Raw genomic sequence first — 17,500 nt, forward strand, 5'->3', positions numbered from 1 at the left:
TTTTCTTTATTCATTCGCATCCTAATATTTTCTAACTCGGTAACGACGCAGTGAAATCTTGCAATGGGAAATATAAGAGATGAATATTTATGATATCGAACAAAAGAAATATTAAAAAAAGTGACCGTGCCACCATCTTTCTTTTCTTTTTCTTTTCTCTTGTAGGAATTTCAGTGTTTCAAAAATTATCCACGTTAGTAGTAGTACTAGTAGTAATAAATAAAAAAAAAAAAAAAAAAGAACGCGTAACTACTTTCGAGAATTTATCGATATATCTTTCAAAGTAAACGTCCCATATCTTTTTCATTACCGTCGTAAAATGTTCTAACTCAAGATTTATATCGCGACGTGTTATCTAACGAATAAACACGAATATTTGTAATATGAATAATAAAAAAAGGACAAATATTAAAACGTACATAGATATTAAAAACGTCAATACGTTTCTCAGAATTTTTTCAATAAACGACTTTGCGTTCTCCTAATATTTTTTCTTCGCGGAAAAGTGGATCCGTGCAATATCTCTATGGGAAAGACTCTCGAGGAAAAAAAAATGAATAAATAAAAAAAAAAATTGAAAAAAAAAATTAAAAAAAAAAAAAAAAAAGAATAAAAAAATAGGGGCATCTTTTGGTTTAAATGGGTCGTGAAAGATGGTAATCGTACGAGTATATATGGTACTGCCGAGCCATACCTGGTACACAGTTTGCATATTTTACGGGTAACGGGGTATACACCTACTCTTGTTTCCGCAGGACCGTAGATATACGCGTTCGTAAATTTATAAGGATCCAGGAGACGTTCTATTCTGTTCTCGGTCACGTGGGAGTTATGAATTTAGATTTACGCCATGACAACCTATTTTCTTTCGAAGTATTTGTTAGGTAAAAAAAAGCTATCGTTAATTATACCCAGGACAAGAAACCATAACTAAATTGGTTCCTTGTCGACCAAGAGATCTTTTCTTCTTTCTTTGTTTCTTGTTCTTTTTTTTCAAATTTTGTCTCTTGTTTCTTTTTTTTTTTTTTTTTCGTAAAAAAATTTTTCATCGTAATATTTTCTCGTTCGATCAGTACGTTACCGAGCTCGCAATATTTGCAAATGTTGCAATCGAATGGCTCGCCATCGATATTATCGTTCGTCTATTATCATTACACAAAAATTTTGTTTTATTAAAGAAACGAGAAAAGAGAGAGAGAGAGAGAGAGAGAAAGGAGAGAAAGATAAATTTTAAATTCAAAATGCAATTTTCCGCAAAGTGCAAGTTCTTCCGCTTGCAAAAAATTGTTTAATATTTTAATTCCTTCTAAAGACGATAAAAACTAGATTTCAACATAATCATTGAATTTGCGAATATAATACTTTTATTGCATTCATTTTTAAAACGAATAAAAGAAGAAGCTTTCTTTTTTTAGTATCACATCGACGTTAATCATAATTAGTAGGTTCATCTTAATCGCAAAACTTTCATCTTTTATGACGTAACAAAATTTTTTATTTTTAACGTGTTCAATGTGGTATTATATAAATTAGACTTTGACAAGTTGCTATTGATTACTGTTAATATAACTTCAACTTGTAAATTCAACGACGAAAAAGATGATTAAAAAAAAAAAAAAAAAATAGAGAGAAAGAAAGATATAAGTTTGAACACAAGTTATATACAAAGGTCAAGTCGGACGATTAAATATCTTTCGGTATATTTACGAAATAAAAAAAAAGAAAAAAGGAAATGGAGAGTGTTAAAGAAGATCTAAGGAAAAAGATGTAAGAAAGTTCGCTCGGAGCTGTAAGCTCTTCCTTAGTTTTTTTTTTTTTTTTTTTTTTTTTTCTTTTCATCGTTTTCCTTTTCAGTAGCGTAACCCCGTTTACGACACCGACAAAAAACGTAGATCTTATTTTGTCTTCTCTGTCTCTTTCTCTCTTTCTCTTTTAACCCTTCCTCTATTTTCTTTCTCACATCAAACTTAGTTTCCTTTTCGAAAGTATACGAGAGAGTATCTCGAGTTACGTACAAAATCACATTCGTACTTCTTTACATCGAATTTCAAATTTCTTTTACCTCTCATTAGCTTGGTATTGATTAAAAAAAGAAAGAAAAGAATTATGATCGATAATTAATTGCTATATAAATTTTGAAATTAACACTTTTATTAGATCGACTCAATTGTATAATAATTAAATGCTGCATCGGATTAGCTCGATCTTACTTTTTTGTAAGATTTATAGCGATTTCAAACATGCTCAAGTTTCATAAATTTTTGATCGAATCAAAAAAAAAAAAAAAAAAAAGAAAAAAAAAAGAATATATATATATCCAATTATATTAAATTAAAATACGATAAAGAAAAATAATAGCTAAAAACAAATAAATAAAGAGCAGTAGTAGTAGCAATAGTAGCAGTACCAGTAGCAGTAATAGTAGTAGTAGTAACAATAGAAACCGAAAAAAAAAAAAAAGAGAAAGAAGTAGACATAAAACTAGAAATAGAAATGATAGGAGGGGCCAAGGAAAAAGTCAAATTATATTTCTCGGAATTTTCGCTGTTAGAATTACTCTGTGTAAAGAAGGAACGACGTCAAACGTTCTTGTCGTTAAGCGACGATGAAAGCATCGTTATCCGAGAGAAAATGACTTTTTATACAGATCCGATAGCTTCGAATAACTTCGCATAGTAGGAGCCAGTAGAGAGACGAGGAAATTATTTGTCCGTTGAATCGTGGATGAGCTTTGAGGTGATGCTGAGAACGGTGATGAGAGAGATGAGAGAGATGAGAGACAGAGAGAGAGAGAGAGAGAGAGAGGACGGAACGATAGAGGTTGGGGCAGGTCGAGGAAAGAGAGAGAGAGGGAGATAAGAGGGGAAGGGAGGAAGGGGAGAAAGAGGGAAATGGACTCGAAGGGAATTTACGGAAGCGAACTAACTCTCGATGAAACTCTTTTTTTTTTCTTTTTTTTTTTCTATTTTCTTTTTTTATTTTTTCCTGTTCGAACAAACGCGATGCTTTCCGATTGGACTTTACCGGTTTGACTAATTGGAAGCTTAAAATTGATAGGAAGATTTTGTTTGTTTGTTCGTTCGTATGTTCGTATGTTTGCATGCAATTTTCCTTTTTCTTTTTCTTCTTATTTTTTTTCTTTTATATATATATATATATATTCTTTTTCTTTTTTGTTCGTTGAGCGAGAAGGAAAAAGACGACGGTGAGTTGGGAGTGGTTCAGGTGGTTCGCGTTTAGATTGGAATCCGAATTCGTTTACCTGAGGTTTCCGAATCTGATCCCGAGGCTGGGCTTACGTCCACGCTGTGCCTAGATCCTTGACAACATTCGCTGCACTTACTACACATTCTCTTTCGTTTTTCTACTCGATCTGTTTTACACGCTTTTCTATAGTTTCTTTTTTAGTTTTCTTTTCGTAGTTTTCGTTTTTGAGTTTTGTTTCATGTATTCGTAATTTAAAACGTTTGCACCAATCGTCGTCGGATTTTCACGGTCTAACTTTTCGTTTTTGTAACGTAGGAAATGAACGTTTGATCGCTTGTGCGTGCATCGACACACACACACACACACACACACACACTTTGACTTGTTTGTTAATAATAATATTATATATACGTATGTATGTATGTATGTGTACACTTTAACGTTGTTTTCATGCACTCGTTCGTATAACGTAAATATAATTAATTCATGAATGATCGTAGAAGAATACTTTGCTTTTATTAAATTACGAAAAAAAGAATAAATAAAAGAAGAAAACAAAAAGAAAAATCGGTAAGAGAGTTATGATCGAATGGAAAAAAAAAAAAAGAGAAAAGAATTTTCACTGATAAAAACGAATTAGATTAAAGAAATAAATGAATAGACGAATGAATGAATGAATGAATGAATGAATGAATGAATGAATGAATGAATCAACGAACGAAGGAGTAAATAAAAAAAGAAATAATGAATCGTGTTTCGAGTTAAAAAAAGAAACTAGAATAATTGAAGAGGAAATAATTGGATTTCGAGCTAATGCATCTTATGCACTTAAACGCATCGAACTTGCAAACTCGAAGAAAAAGGGGCGTCGTCGACGTCGTACGTCATGATCGTAGTAGTCGTACTCATACTCGTACTCGTACTCGTACTCGTAGTCGTAGTCGTAGTCGTAGTCGTAATAGTCGTAATAGTCGTAATAGTCGTAGTAGTCGTAGTAGTCGAACGTTTAACGTTTTACAGAGGTTAACGAGCTTCGCTTAGGAGTCCTCTTCGCGACGCTTTCCAGGTATTTACTTGTTCTGTTTATATGCACGCCTTTACAGAATGAGAAAGAAAGAGAAAGAAAGAAAGAGAAAGAAAGAAAGAGAGAGAAAGAGAAAGAAAGAGAGAGAAAGAGAAAGAGTGCATATGTATATGAGAGTTAAAGAAAGAGAAGGAAAAAAGATACATGCAACGGAGAGAGAGTAAGAGAGATACGAATATAGATATACATATATATGGCATATATATGTATATAGACGCACATATATATATATATATATATATATATATATAGTGTGCGTACGCGTGTAAATGTGAACGGAGAGAGAAGCAAACGACGGATGTAGCGCGTCGTTGGTTACTGGAGCAAAAGCTTACTCGTAAAGCGCACGACCGGGTTACGGAAGGGCAATGGGTGGCCGTGCATGCGCGTACACGCATCCATCCTTTTCCTTTCCCCTCACTTACCCACTCCACCCTCTTCTCTCGCCCCCCTCTCTGTCTCTCTTTCTCTCTCTTTCTTTCGCTCTAGCATTCTCATTGCATTTCTCTTTTATCCCCACCTCATTCGTTCTTACTATTGAGAAGAGATTTCGAAGCTTTCTCTCTCTTTCTCTCTTTCTCTTCTCTCTCTCTCTCTCTCTCTCTCTCTCTCTCTCTCTCTCTCTCTCTCTCTCTCTCTCTCTCTCTCTCTCTCTCTCTCTCTCTCTCTCTCTCTCTCTCTCTCTCTCTCTCTGAACGCAAAACCCCGCGCTTTTTGCCCTTTTTATTACGTTAATCGTTGCCGTGTGAATTGGAGTTGGCTTCCCTTTTTTGCTTTCCTCTCTTTTTCCTTTTCCTTTTTATCTTTTTATTTTTATTTTTATTTTTTTTTCTGTTTCCCCCCACCCCTTTTTTCTTTCACCCGCTTACACTTTTTTTCACCCTCGATGCAAGCCTCGGTGATTAATTGTTCGCGTTGTTTCGATGATTTTTCGTGGCGATTCGTTTTACTTTTTCTTCTTCCTTTTCTTTCTTCCTTTCTTTCTTTTGCTTCCTTCCCCTTTTTCCCTTCTCTTTGCTTTTTTTTTTCTCTCTATCGAAGCGTTAAGGATTAACGAGATTTCATCTCGATGTGACCCTGTTCTCTTATTTGATCGATAGATACGATTATTATTGGGCGCCTGTTAATTAATTTATCGAATAGAGATCGATCTGTTAATTACTTTGTAATTGGATTTAGGTGAAACGTTTGAAATGTATCTTTTTGTTTCGATCGATCTATCGATCGATTGATCATGTACGATTTTTAATCGTTTCGAGATATATTTTTTGATATTTTCTTTTCCTTTCTTTAAGATTTGCCTTAGTTTATAGTTTCGTTAAGTAGTCTGTTATAGCTACGGTATAAATGCATATATAAAATGTATGTTCAGTCTATTAATCAAAGTTCTCGATCGATCGATCATCCTCATATTTGGATTCCTTTTTAATTTTTATTTGTCTTCGTGGGTTGCGCTACGAGGATAGGTTATCTACGTAATATTTCGATAATCGATACTCTCCGATTATAGTCGAGGCTTCATTAGTCGACATTTCTTTTCTTGGTATATTCGATAGGTCGATTCGTTAATTAGTCCGTGATATAAGCATCATAATAATCAATCTAATGTTACTGATTCTTTTCATCGAGTTAGTATCATCCAAGTTTAATCCATACATCTCGTTTCGATTAGATTTCTAAATCATTTATCTTTTTTTTTTTTTTATAACGAACTAAATCCTATTAGTATCGATCGATAGATCGTTCTCGGATCACTCTCTAATCTTTTTATTCGTTATCTCTGATCGTTCAAGGATACAACGACCCAATATGCATTTCGATAATCGATACCCTTTAATCGTGTTTCAACTTTCACATTTTTTAATTAATAATTCGCGTATATTAATTAATCCTCGATAAATTAATCTTTCAAGATTACATCGTGTTAAATTTCTTCTCAATCTCCTTTTTTACTTTCTTTCTCTTTTTTTTCTTTTTTTTTTTTTTTTTCAAGTACCAACTCGTAAAGAACTTTATTCGAAATATTAATTTGCGAAGAAGTTGCGCAGAAGAAGTTAAATTTGAATTTTCGTTCTTTTATATGTCAAATGATCAACGATTTAATCAAGTAGACGTACGAGAGAGACGTGCATCGCTATTTAATTACCGAGGCGTGACGCCTCGTAATGATCGCATGAACACCAAACGCGTAATGACGTTGCGCTTGCGCTTTTAACGTTGATAAGCTCCTAACCCATAACTGCGAATTTTCATATCGTATTATGTCAAGAAATGTGATCCTCTTTAAACAAGCCCGCAATGAATAATAACTATTATTCATTATAAAAAAAACAAAAACAAAAATGCGCATTACATAATTCTCTAATTAGTGCATAAGCCAATTAAATCGTTAAACGTTTAATTAAATATCACCCATTAACTTGTTTACATAACTTCCGCGCTTTAACGATAATTATTATTCTATATAAATATATTAAGAGAATAAATTAAAGAAAGTTTACGAATTATTACGAATATTTTGAAATAATAAATTTTATAACGTAAGTTATTATTCATTATAAATAATAAAAAAATAGAAGAAACGTATGCGCATATGTATTGCGTATGTAATTATCAAATTAGCCTTATTAAAATGTCAAACATTTAATTAAATATTGCTTCTGAATATATTTGAATAATAATCCAAGTAAATTAAAAACAAAAAAGAAAAAGAAGAAAGAACAGAAAAATAAATTGACACGTTATTAAAGCATTTTGAAAAATTATAAATAAAATGCAATTAACCGACATCATTAATAACAATTATATTGAACGAATATTTTAATTAACACGGTCATCAAAGATTAATATCAAATAACCATAACTAATATTATGATCCTAATAGCCCTAATGTGAAACTAGTAAAACTACTATCGCAAGCGCTCACGTATACACACACGCACATATATATATATATAAATATGTATATACGATATCACACCCTATACACGAGCGATTTCAAAAGATAAAAAAACTTCGATGTGTGCCAAAAGTTCAAAGGGGATTATTAAAAATCGATAAAGCTTTTACGAAGGCTCTTTTTCTAAGCAAATGTTTCTTCTTATTATTCGGATTCGGTAAAAATAGAAAGAAAAAAAAAAAAAAAGAAAAACAGAGAGAGAAAAAGAGAGAAAGAGAGAGGAACAAAACAAAACGAATAAAAATGTTAACTCGTATTAAAAAGAAAAAAAAAAAAGAAGAAGAAAGAAAAAAAAAGACATAAAAACGTTCGTGACCCAATAAGTAGAAACTTTTGACCTCGCCCAATGGATATATCGATGAAAGGTCATCCGTGACGTAATAGAAGACAGAGAGAAAACCATCTTAAATCAAACGTAATTCAGTTAGGTAGATCCAAAGGAACCACCAAGTAAAATACATACGTACATACATATGTACATACGTACATAGATGCATACGTGTTCTCTGTTCTTCATTTATGAAAGAAAATTCGTCCTGGTAGGTAGAAGAAAGTGGGTCGAGTAGGGGAAGAGGAATGGAGGGGAGGAAGAAGGGGGTTGGTCGTAACTAAAAGTCGAACGTTAGGATAAGGCAAAAATTAGAGAGAAAGAGAGAGAGAGAGAGAGAGAGAGAGAGAGAGAGAGAGAGAGAGAGAGAGAGAGAAGAATAAAATCGAATCTAAAATTTCGCAATCCATTTAATTACTGGCATTATCCCGAGTGGTATGTATAACTAACAGATAAAATATATCAACGAACAATTTTCAACCGTGTACTCTCGAGACGAAAAGTAGGGGGTTTTAGTTCGAGGGTTGGGATTGGGTGATGAGAGAGTTGAGAGAGATGAGAGAGAGATGAGAGAGAGATGAAAGATGAAAGGGATGGAAGGGAATAATATTACCATCAGAACGCGTCGTTCCCTCAAAAGCCCTTTTAAACTTTATCGATATCTTACGGCAGGTTACGACGAGATGATATCGGGAGGATCAACGAATTTCGTAGGCTAAAAGTCAATATTCCTGGCACGTTACTCTAGGTCCCAAATGCATTCACGAATGTCAATACATCAAAGGCAAATATTATTTCGACGACCTAAATACGTTCGTTCGTTCGTTCGTTCGTTCATTCGTTCATTCGTTTCTTGGAAAATTTTGATTTTATACAGACACAGTTATACATTTGCTAAACATGGTTTTGATAGAATCGATGAAACAATGTGCAGAGTTAAGAGAAAAATTTTTCTGCAATTTTTCTCATTTTCATTTTTTTTTTCTTTTTTTTTTTTTTACGGGACAAATTTTTATTACTCTGCGTGATTATTTAAGACCATCAGCTGATATATACGTATAGTAAACACATGTACAGATACAATTTTGTTAAAAAAAGGAAAGCAAAAAAAAAAATCGACTAAAGTCCTATCCTTTAAAGAACAACGAATAATCACGTATCATTCTTATCGTAAAAAGAAAAAGAAAAAGAAAAAAAGAAAGAAAGAAAGAAAGAAAGAAAGAAAAAAGAGAGAATTTCATCAAAAGATAATTACAAAGCAAGCTCGAAAAAGACTTTAGAGAGAAAGGTGGCAGGAAACTCTTCACCCTCTAACTTTCTTCTCTTTTTTCTCACACATACGCACTCACATATATATATATCTGTATACTCTTATATGACATATCTTCTATATATGTATACACACATACACACGCACGCATATATATAAACGCGTATACGGAGTTGGAGCTCGAGGCTGCGAGTTCTGCTAGGTAATTGGAGACGAGCCTTTCGACGGGCTTAACTTCGTTCCAAGCCTCTTCTACCTCAACGTCTTGACTTTACAACGACAACGACAACGACGACGACGACGACGACGACGACGACGACGAAGACGAAGACGACGAAGACAGCGAAGACAACGAGGACGAGGTTGCCGGCAATGACTGTGGTAACGGCACTGACTTCTTCTATATCTAACATTTTTTTTTCTTCCCACGATAGTAACGAGATACTGGAATTAACTTGACTACCATGAAACGACCAGTTGAAAAGTAGCTTATGTTCTTTTCTCATTCATATTTTTTTTCATTGTAAAAAAAAGAACGAGATTTTTTAAATTCCAAATCATTTGACTTTTATTATTATTATTATTATTTTTTTCTCCTATTTAAAATTTTGTATCGTATTAGAAAAAGGTGAGAATAGAATTGTTATTTTATTCTTTTCTCAATCATATTTTCTGTAGAGAAAAGAGAGAAAGAGAGAGAGAGAGAGAGAGAGAGAGAGAGAGAGAGAGAGAGAGAGAGAGAGAGAGAGAGAAGGAATAAAATTTGTTAGATTTTCTTTCGAAATCATTTTATTTCGATTATTACTTTCTGTTGAAATGTTCTATTGAATTAGAAGAATAGAATAGAATTGTTATTTCATTCATTTCTCATTCATATTTATTATATCAAAACTTTTCGTATCAAAAGTAAAAAAAAAAAAAAAAAAAAAAAAAGAGAGAGTGAGAAGAGGAAATAGAAAATAAAATCGATTAGATTCGACTAAAAAGTCCTTTGATTTTTGTTAGTATTGTATCTTCCATTGAAATGTCAGAAAAATAGGAGAATAGAATGTTGACTTGATTCTTTTCTTATTCACATTTCCTATCTTTTAAAAACGAGAGAAAGGGGATCGAATCGATTCGGTTTGATTCAAAAAATCAATTCTCATGTTTAGTTTATTTGATCTTAATATATATAAAAAATTATCTATTAAATATAAAATTTTGTAGTACGTGAAAGTCGAGCATAAAAAGTTAATACGTTTATCTCTTATTATTGATAATATATAATACGAAAATGAAATGAAGTGTGACAAATTTCTTCTTAGATATTATAGTCATCATTATTAATTGCTTATGTATAAAGATACAAGATACTTTATGTATTTCATATATATATATATATATATATATATATATATATATATAATTTTCTTTTGTTATATCCTTAGACTGAAATTTCACTCGATCTTCTTCTTTAAAAATGAAATCCGTTGGAGAATAAGAAAAATTTCAAATGGTCGACTGGAAGAGCAAAGCACTAAGAGCAGAAAGATAAAGAAAGGAGAACACTTTATCATCTTTTTGTTTAAAACGTAGAGACTCCTTTTCTCTATCTCAAAGAAGAAGCAACCCTATGACCAATAGCCTAAAGCAACTCTCTAAGAGATCGTTAACGTTTTCGAGCTTACGAGTGGTCCATAATAACAAAGATACGAGAAATATGAAAAAGAAAAAAAAAAAAAAAGCATAAAACAACAACAACAACAACAACAACAACAACAACCTCCTACAAGAAACACCCTCCTCTCCGAAACATACACCGAATATTTCACAAATTTTTTACGAATCTTTCCTTTCTCCCACCAATTTTTCCTCCTTTTACTTTTTCTTTCCTCTTGATCGTAGACGAGACAAAAATAGCCTACTGTTCCCTCCTTCCTGCCCTTAAAAAAGAGGAAAGAAAAAGAAAAAGAGAAAACCTCACGAATATTCCACAAATTTTTCTTTTTCCCGCCAATTCCTTTCTTTCTTTCTTTCCTCTTGTTTTTACCTCTCTTTTTTTTTTTTTTTTGAATCGCAGACCAGACAAAGTGGCTTAGATGGCTCACAACACCGTTATCATCGTCGTCAAAGTGAGGACAACGACAACGACGATTACGAGAAGAGACGAAACCAAACCAGACCAGACCAGACCAGACCAGACCAGACCAGACCAGACGAAACGAAACGAGACAAGACGAGACGAGACGAGACGAGACGAGACGAGACGAGACGACTATGACACTCGCAATTTCCCTCGTCAACCCTTTTTTTCCGAATGAAAACGCGTAAAACAGAAGAAGTATATATCCTATCCCCACTCACCCTCTCACCCCTTCCTTTCGTCCCCCTCGTATATACGCGCGCTTCTCCGTCTACTCTTGAAAAACTCACTTTTTCCACGCGAAAAAAGCTTTTCCCTTCGTATTCCCTTCCTCCTTCATCCCTCACCTCTCGATTCCACCCTCTCTCCTCACCCCTTTAAGTTTCCTTCTACCGTGCATCGTTTAAACTCGGATTCCCCGATGTTTCCTTTCATTTTCCACCTCCTTTCACCCTTTTCCCTTTTTTCTCCCTTTCTTTTTCTGTTATTTTTTTTCTCTCGTTCTCTCCCCTAACTTCCTCCACCCCCACCATCCCTCTAACCCGACCACAACCCCCTCTTCTCTTCTATCATTCACTACTACGCTTTTTCCGTACTCTCTCTCTCTCTCTCTCTCGTTTACGATCGACCGACAGAAACAGACAGAATTATTTCTCGCGAATAATATACATTTCATGTGTTTTTTTTTGTATACTCTTTTCTTTACTTCTCTCCTCTTTATATCTTTGTCTTTCTTATCTCGTCATCCTCCATTTTCTAAGTTGTTCGCCAAGTTTTTATTATCATACTTTATTTTTCTGTTCTGCCCGTTGCATCTTTTTTTTTTTTAAATCTTTTTGTCTTATTTACTTATCCCAGACACTCGGTTTGCTTCATCGCGGACAATCATCTGGAACGTTTCTTTTTAACTTGTTGATCCAGTGTAATAACTTTTCGCGTTATTTTATTAATTTCTATCGTGTTAAGGCATTAATCGTATCGTTTATATAATACGTAAACAATGTTCTATATTATGTTCATTTTATAATGTACTATTGCATGTACATATGCATGTAATAATAATACTATACAACGTATAGTATATATCGTAACGGTATGTTATAGTCTAGTATAAAATAGTATAGTATAGTATAAACAATAATATATATATATACACACGTACATATATTATATCGTATCGTTCGTGCATAATATTAAAAAATAATTCAATATTTAGACAAACGATGTTAAAAAAATCGTTACAAGTACAAAATCAACATCGATTCGATATAAATATATACGAATATTTTTTCTACTTCTTAATTCAACAAGAAATATTTTTTACCCCTTATTTTTGTAAAGAAAGAAAGAAAGAAAGAAAAGAAAAATCAAACATACGTGTATGCACGCCCATACATACATACATACATACATACATACATACATACATACATACATACATACATATGTACTCGGAGCGTTAACCGAATATATGTTTTCTTACAGCGATAATAAAAACCAAGACGTCGATGTGCCCTAGAGAAGAAAAAGTTTGCGGTACACGACGCGTCGGTCTTTGAAGAGAATAACTTGGAAAGTAGGTCGAGCGGTTGAATAAAGAGGCCGATTATACCGTCTACGCGAAGAGGACACACGATGTCGTTCTTATTATACTTAATGCCCGACTATCTTGGCTAAAGAAAGGTCCGATCTTTATCACTTATTTATTATTATCACTTGTGTCTCCTGTCGAACGATCGTCTACCTCGAAAAAAAAAGAAGAAAAAGAAAAAAAAAAAAAAAAAGAAACCCTTTCAAAGATCCTTATCCTAGTGTATAACTTGCATGAATGAAAAGGAGGTATTGATTTTTTAAATTAAACGTTATAATCTCAATATGTCGAATGATAACAATATAAATCGTTAGGTAAGCAACGAGAATATGAGGAAGATTGATCACAAACGATGACGTGTTAACAATAATGATTACGTCAACGAACGAGATAATAACTGGAACAGATATATAGGGTGTACGTAAAAGTTCTTAAGCGACTTTAAAGATCGATCAATCGTTGTCGCGATTCTGTTCTTTGTATTAACTTGACTTTTTGTTCTTCTTCCTTTTTTCTTTTTTTTTTTTCAGGCTGCAAAACTACAAGCTTCGCTCGTGAAACTACGATCTTAATTATACCACGGTCCTAATTAGCGAATAATGAGTCTCGAAAAGAGTGATTAATTTTGAAAAATCCCTTTGGAACATTCTTTTACTTTTGTACCTTTTTTTTACACTCGAACGAATTCGGTCATTATCTGACGTTCGTAAATTTTAGATTTGTAAAAGGATAACAAATAATTATTACGAGCGATCGTAATGAAACGATAGCATCCCTCAATGAATTAGATGATAATCGAGCATGTAATTATCTAACATTTATAGATTTCTTTTCTTTTTCTTTTCCTGTTTCTTTCTTTATTTTCTTTTTTTTTTCATTTCGAAACCCCATGAACGATGAAACACATCGAAAAGTATTATCTTCATAACTTACGTAACGAACGAACCGAGGTAATAACCCGTTAGATAATTATCTACATTTACATAGATTTTCTCTCGAAGATTGGAAATACTTATTATGTGAGATCCTCGATGCAACAACCTATCCTATTTAACTCGTTCAACGAACAAGATAACAAGGAACCTGTCGCAGCAGATAATTATCTCATTCGTTCAAAGTTCATTCCAAAATAATCGCAGATCTATTAATTTCGAAAAACTATAAATGACGAGATAAACAGAGAAATTGAAACAAAGAAGAGATACTAGGTCAAACTTAACGTCAAGAAGCGGAGGAAATAATAACTTGGTATAGACAATTATATAACGTTAATAGATCGCTTCGACGACGACAACAATAAAAAAAAAAAAAAAAAAAAAAGAAAAATGAAAAGAAGAAAAAGAACAAACAGAATAAAATTCAATCGAGAAAACACATTCATCCGCTGGGATGACCTCGAATATCACTAGTATTTTTCTTTTTTTCTTTTTCCTTTCCTCAAACCGCGAAACCTGCTGTCCCTTTAAAAAAAAAAAAAAATAAAAAAAATAATAAAAAAATAAAAAAAAATAAAAAAGCGTCCACACGTGTCAAAAAAATACCTGCCACGAATGATATATATATATATATATATATATATATCGAATATCGAAATAAAAATGAATGAATTATTTATCGGGAGCTAATAATAATTGCACTACAAGGAACACTAAATGCACTAAAGTACACTAATAATACAAGGGAACACAATATCCGACCGACTCGCCGTCCGCGTGCATACTGGAGTAGTAGAGAAGCAGACGCGAGTGACTGCACGCTTTGCGCACCCTCCTCCACCTCCTCCTCCCCCTCCTCCTTCACCTCAACACCCCCACCTCATCCTCTTGATACCACACCATCATACCACCACGCCACGACGCGTTGCGTCTTTCTTTCCGCTACGTAGTGTATCTCCCCCTCGGCCATCCTCTCCACCCTCCTCCTTCCCCTATTTCTGACCTCACCCCACTCTCTTCTATCCTCGCAGCATCCTCTTACATGGATCTTTACGGCTCCTTTCTTACTGCACATCCAGCATCATCTTGTGCACGTGCCTACTTTGAGTCTGCAATTCGATTCGTCTCGCATATCGATTATTTCGAGAAGCCATTTAAATCATATACCTTTTGTCTTTCAAGGTATTTATCATTCGATCAGCTGATTCGCTATATATGTAATTAGAGTCGGAAGCTTAGGTCAATGAACTTAATGTGCGCGTGTGTATCTCTGCTTACGTAGTAGTCTTTGATATAAATATATTAAAAGGGTTAACCTTCCATATTAAAAATTTATACAACGATCTATTTATCGATCTATTTATGTATCTATCGAATTCGTAATGATTGTATTTAAGTTATGTAATATAATTACATTATCTATGATCAGCTGATTTGCATGAACTTTGAGTCAAAGACCTAGGTCAACAGACTCGGTATGAGTAGTCTTCGATATAAATACATCATCATAGAGGTTTAACTTTACAAATTCGAAATTTATACGTCGATTTATCTATCTATTTATTTGTTTATCCATCTATCGAATTCATAATGATTATATTTAAACTTTCAAATATAATTATGTTACTACGATCAGCTGATTTACTTGAACTCTGATCAATGAACTTAGGTCAATGGACTTAGTATGTAGTCTTTGATGTAAATATATTGGCAACTTCTCAAATTCCACAATTTATCCCGTTGATCTATCGATTTCGTACACATATATACATGCACTTACTACACGATCAGCTGATTATATCAATTTAGAGTCAAACTTAGGTCAAAGGACTTAGCATAGTATATTAATCTTTTCGAAACAAACATATTGACAATTTCCCAAATTCAAAATTTGCCTATCGATTTCATCGAATTCATTATAACGAATCTACGTTATAGATATTTATTTCATAATAGTTAATATTAGAAAATAATTAAAAGAGAAAATAAATTCTAATGGCCTATTGTGCGCGCGCGTGTATATACGTGTGTGTATGTAATTGTCTGTGAGATTAACATATTGGCATCTTTCCAAATTTCAAATTTACGTATCGGATTTAATCAATTACATTACGTTAAACCTATAATATCTCTACATTTATGCAATGATATTAGTCGAGATAATTAAGATAAAAACTAAATTTCTCTCTCTTTCTCTCTAATGGCCTATATATATATATATATATATATATATATATATATATATATATATATGTGTGTGTATGTGTGTGTATGTATTTGTCTTTGAGATGAACATATTGGCATCCACCCAAATTCAAAATTTATCACATCTGATCGATAATATTATAATGAGAATTTGAAGTACAAATTTATATGCAATGATATTAGTAAAGATAATTAAGATTAAAAACAAATCTCTCTTTCTCTCTCTGTAATGGCCTATTACAAATATATATATATATATATATCCATATGTCTTTGAAACAACTATATTGGCATCTTTCCAAATTCAAAATTTATCTATCACATTCAATCGATAATATTATAATGAGTTTTAAAGTACCAATTTATATACACTGATAAAAGTTGAGATAATTAAGACGAAAAGAAAATTGCTAATATTTTATAAGAAAAAAATATATATATAAATATATACACACATACACATATATATAAAATCTGTATATATATATATATACACATCTTACTTTTTCTTTCTCTCTTTTCTTACTATATAAATATAAATATATACATACATACATACATACATACATACATACATACATACATACATACATATATATATACACATATATATAGGTAGGTAAGGAGGGAAATTCGTGGCTTCGCTCGGATAAGGGTGTAACCGGGTCGATAAACCAGGGTGGGTGCGGTTCTTCTACCCCTGCACTCTTCTTCCTTCTCTTTCTACAAGTATCTTTCTCCTTCGTATACTATTCCTCTCTCTCTTTCTCTCCTTATTCCAACTTCTCCTCCTCCTCCTCCTCCTTCTCCTCCTCACTCCTTTCTCTTTCTTTTTCCTTAACATTTTCTTTACTCGAATTTCATTCTGAATGGAGGACATCCGAAGTAATTTCATCGGATTTCAATAAAAGCCGATAAAGTGGAGAATCAGAGAAGCAATTTCACTTTGATTTCGTTCTCGTCATACTCCGTCATTTGTTCGATGAAAATCTACGTCTATTTGAGTGATCACGGAAGTACCGTTTTTCTTCGCATCATTCGTACCACATGCACGCACATATGCACACGTGCTCATGTATATATGTATGTACATACGTACGTACGTATGTATGTATGTACGTATGTACACATCCAAATACTTCAATAAAACGTGTAAGATGGAATTTAAGTTGAGAGAAACGTAAACGTTCGCATTGTGCGCGCGCATTCGTTCGAGTTTTATCTTTACGTCTCTGCAAGCCCTCGAGAGTTCGAGAGGTTAAACGGTGTATAGTAGAGCTGCGTGTTGGATATACAAGAACATCCTAAGAAAGTGCAAGAACCTTTCTTTCTTTCTTTAAAATTTCAACTCGAATTAGATTCAATATTTTCGTATAGTTTCTACAGACACATAATTGTGTTCTTTAGTTTAAAAAATTTTTTACGTTTCTTTCTTCTTTTTCTTTACATTTTTATATATAATTTTTTTCGAAGGAATATTCCCTTGGATTAGTTCGGAAATGTTGGAAATTGAATTTAAAGAGAAAAAAAAAAGAAAAAAAAATAGAAAGAAAAAGCGAGAAAAAGGTGTGAACGAGACGAGAATTTCAAGAAGAAGTTATTAAATCTAATATCGTTTAACGTGCGCGGTAACTATATTCTAGAAGTTGGACTTCCTTCCTGATCTTTCAAGGCCCACTCTTCAGACTACCCACCCACACACGTTTATATCTCTCGACGCATTTCCTTTTTCTTTTCTCCCCTTTGAAAAAAAAAAAAAAAAAAAAAGAAAAAGAAATACGCTTCATACACAGTAC

The 17,500-nt window shown here is 33.0% G+C and overlaps 1 protein-coding gene across 1 annotated transcript in view; it reads right to left on the bottom strand.

Moving 5' to 3' along the window:
• The window catches only part of LOC122634711, a gene marked incomplete at its 3' end in the record, with an annotated part of 52,082 nt that overhangs the window by 9,912 nt on the left and 24,670 nt on the right, over nt 1-17,500 (bottom strand). The gene's annotated exons all lie outside the window — the stretch shown is intronic.

The sequence above is a fragment of the Vespula pensylvanica genome, chromosome 15 (assembly GCF_014466175.1).
Source record: "Vespula pensylvanica isolate Volc-1 chromosome 15, ASM1446617v1, whole genome shotgun sequence".
NCBI classification, from domain to species: Eukaryota; Metazoa; Arthropoda; class Insecta; order Hymenoptera; family Vespidae; genus Vespula; species Vespula pensylvanica.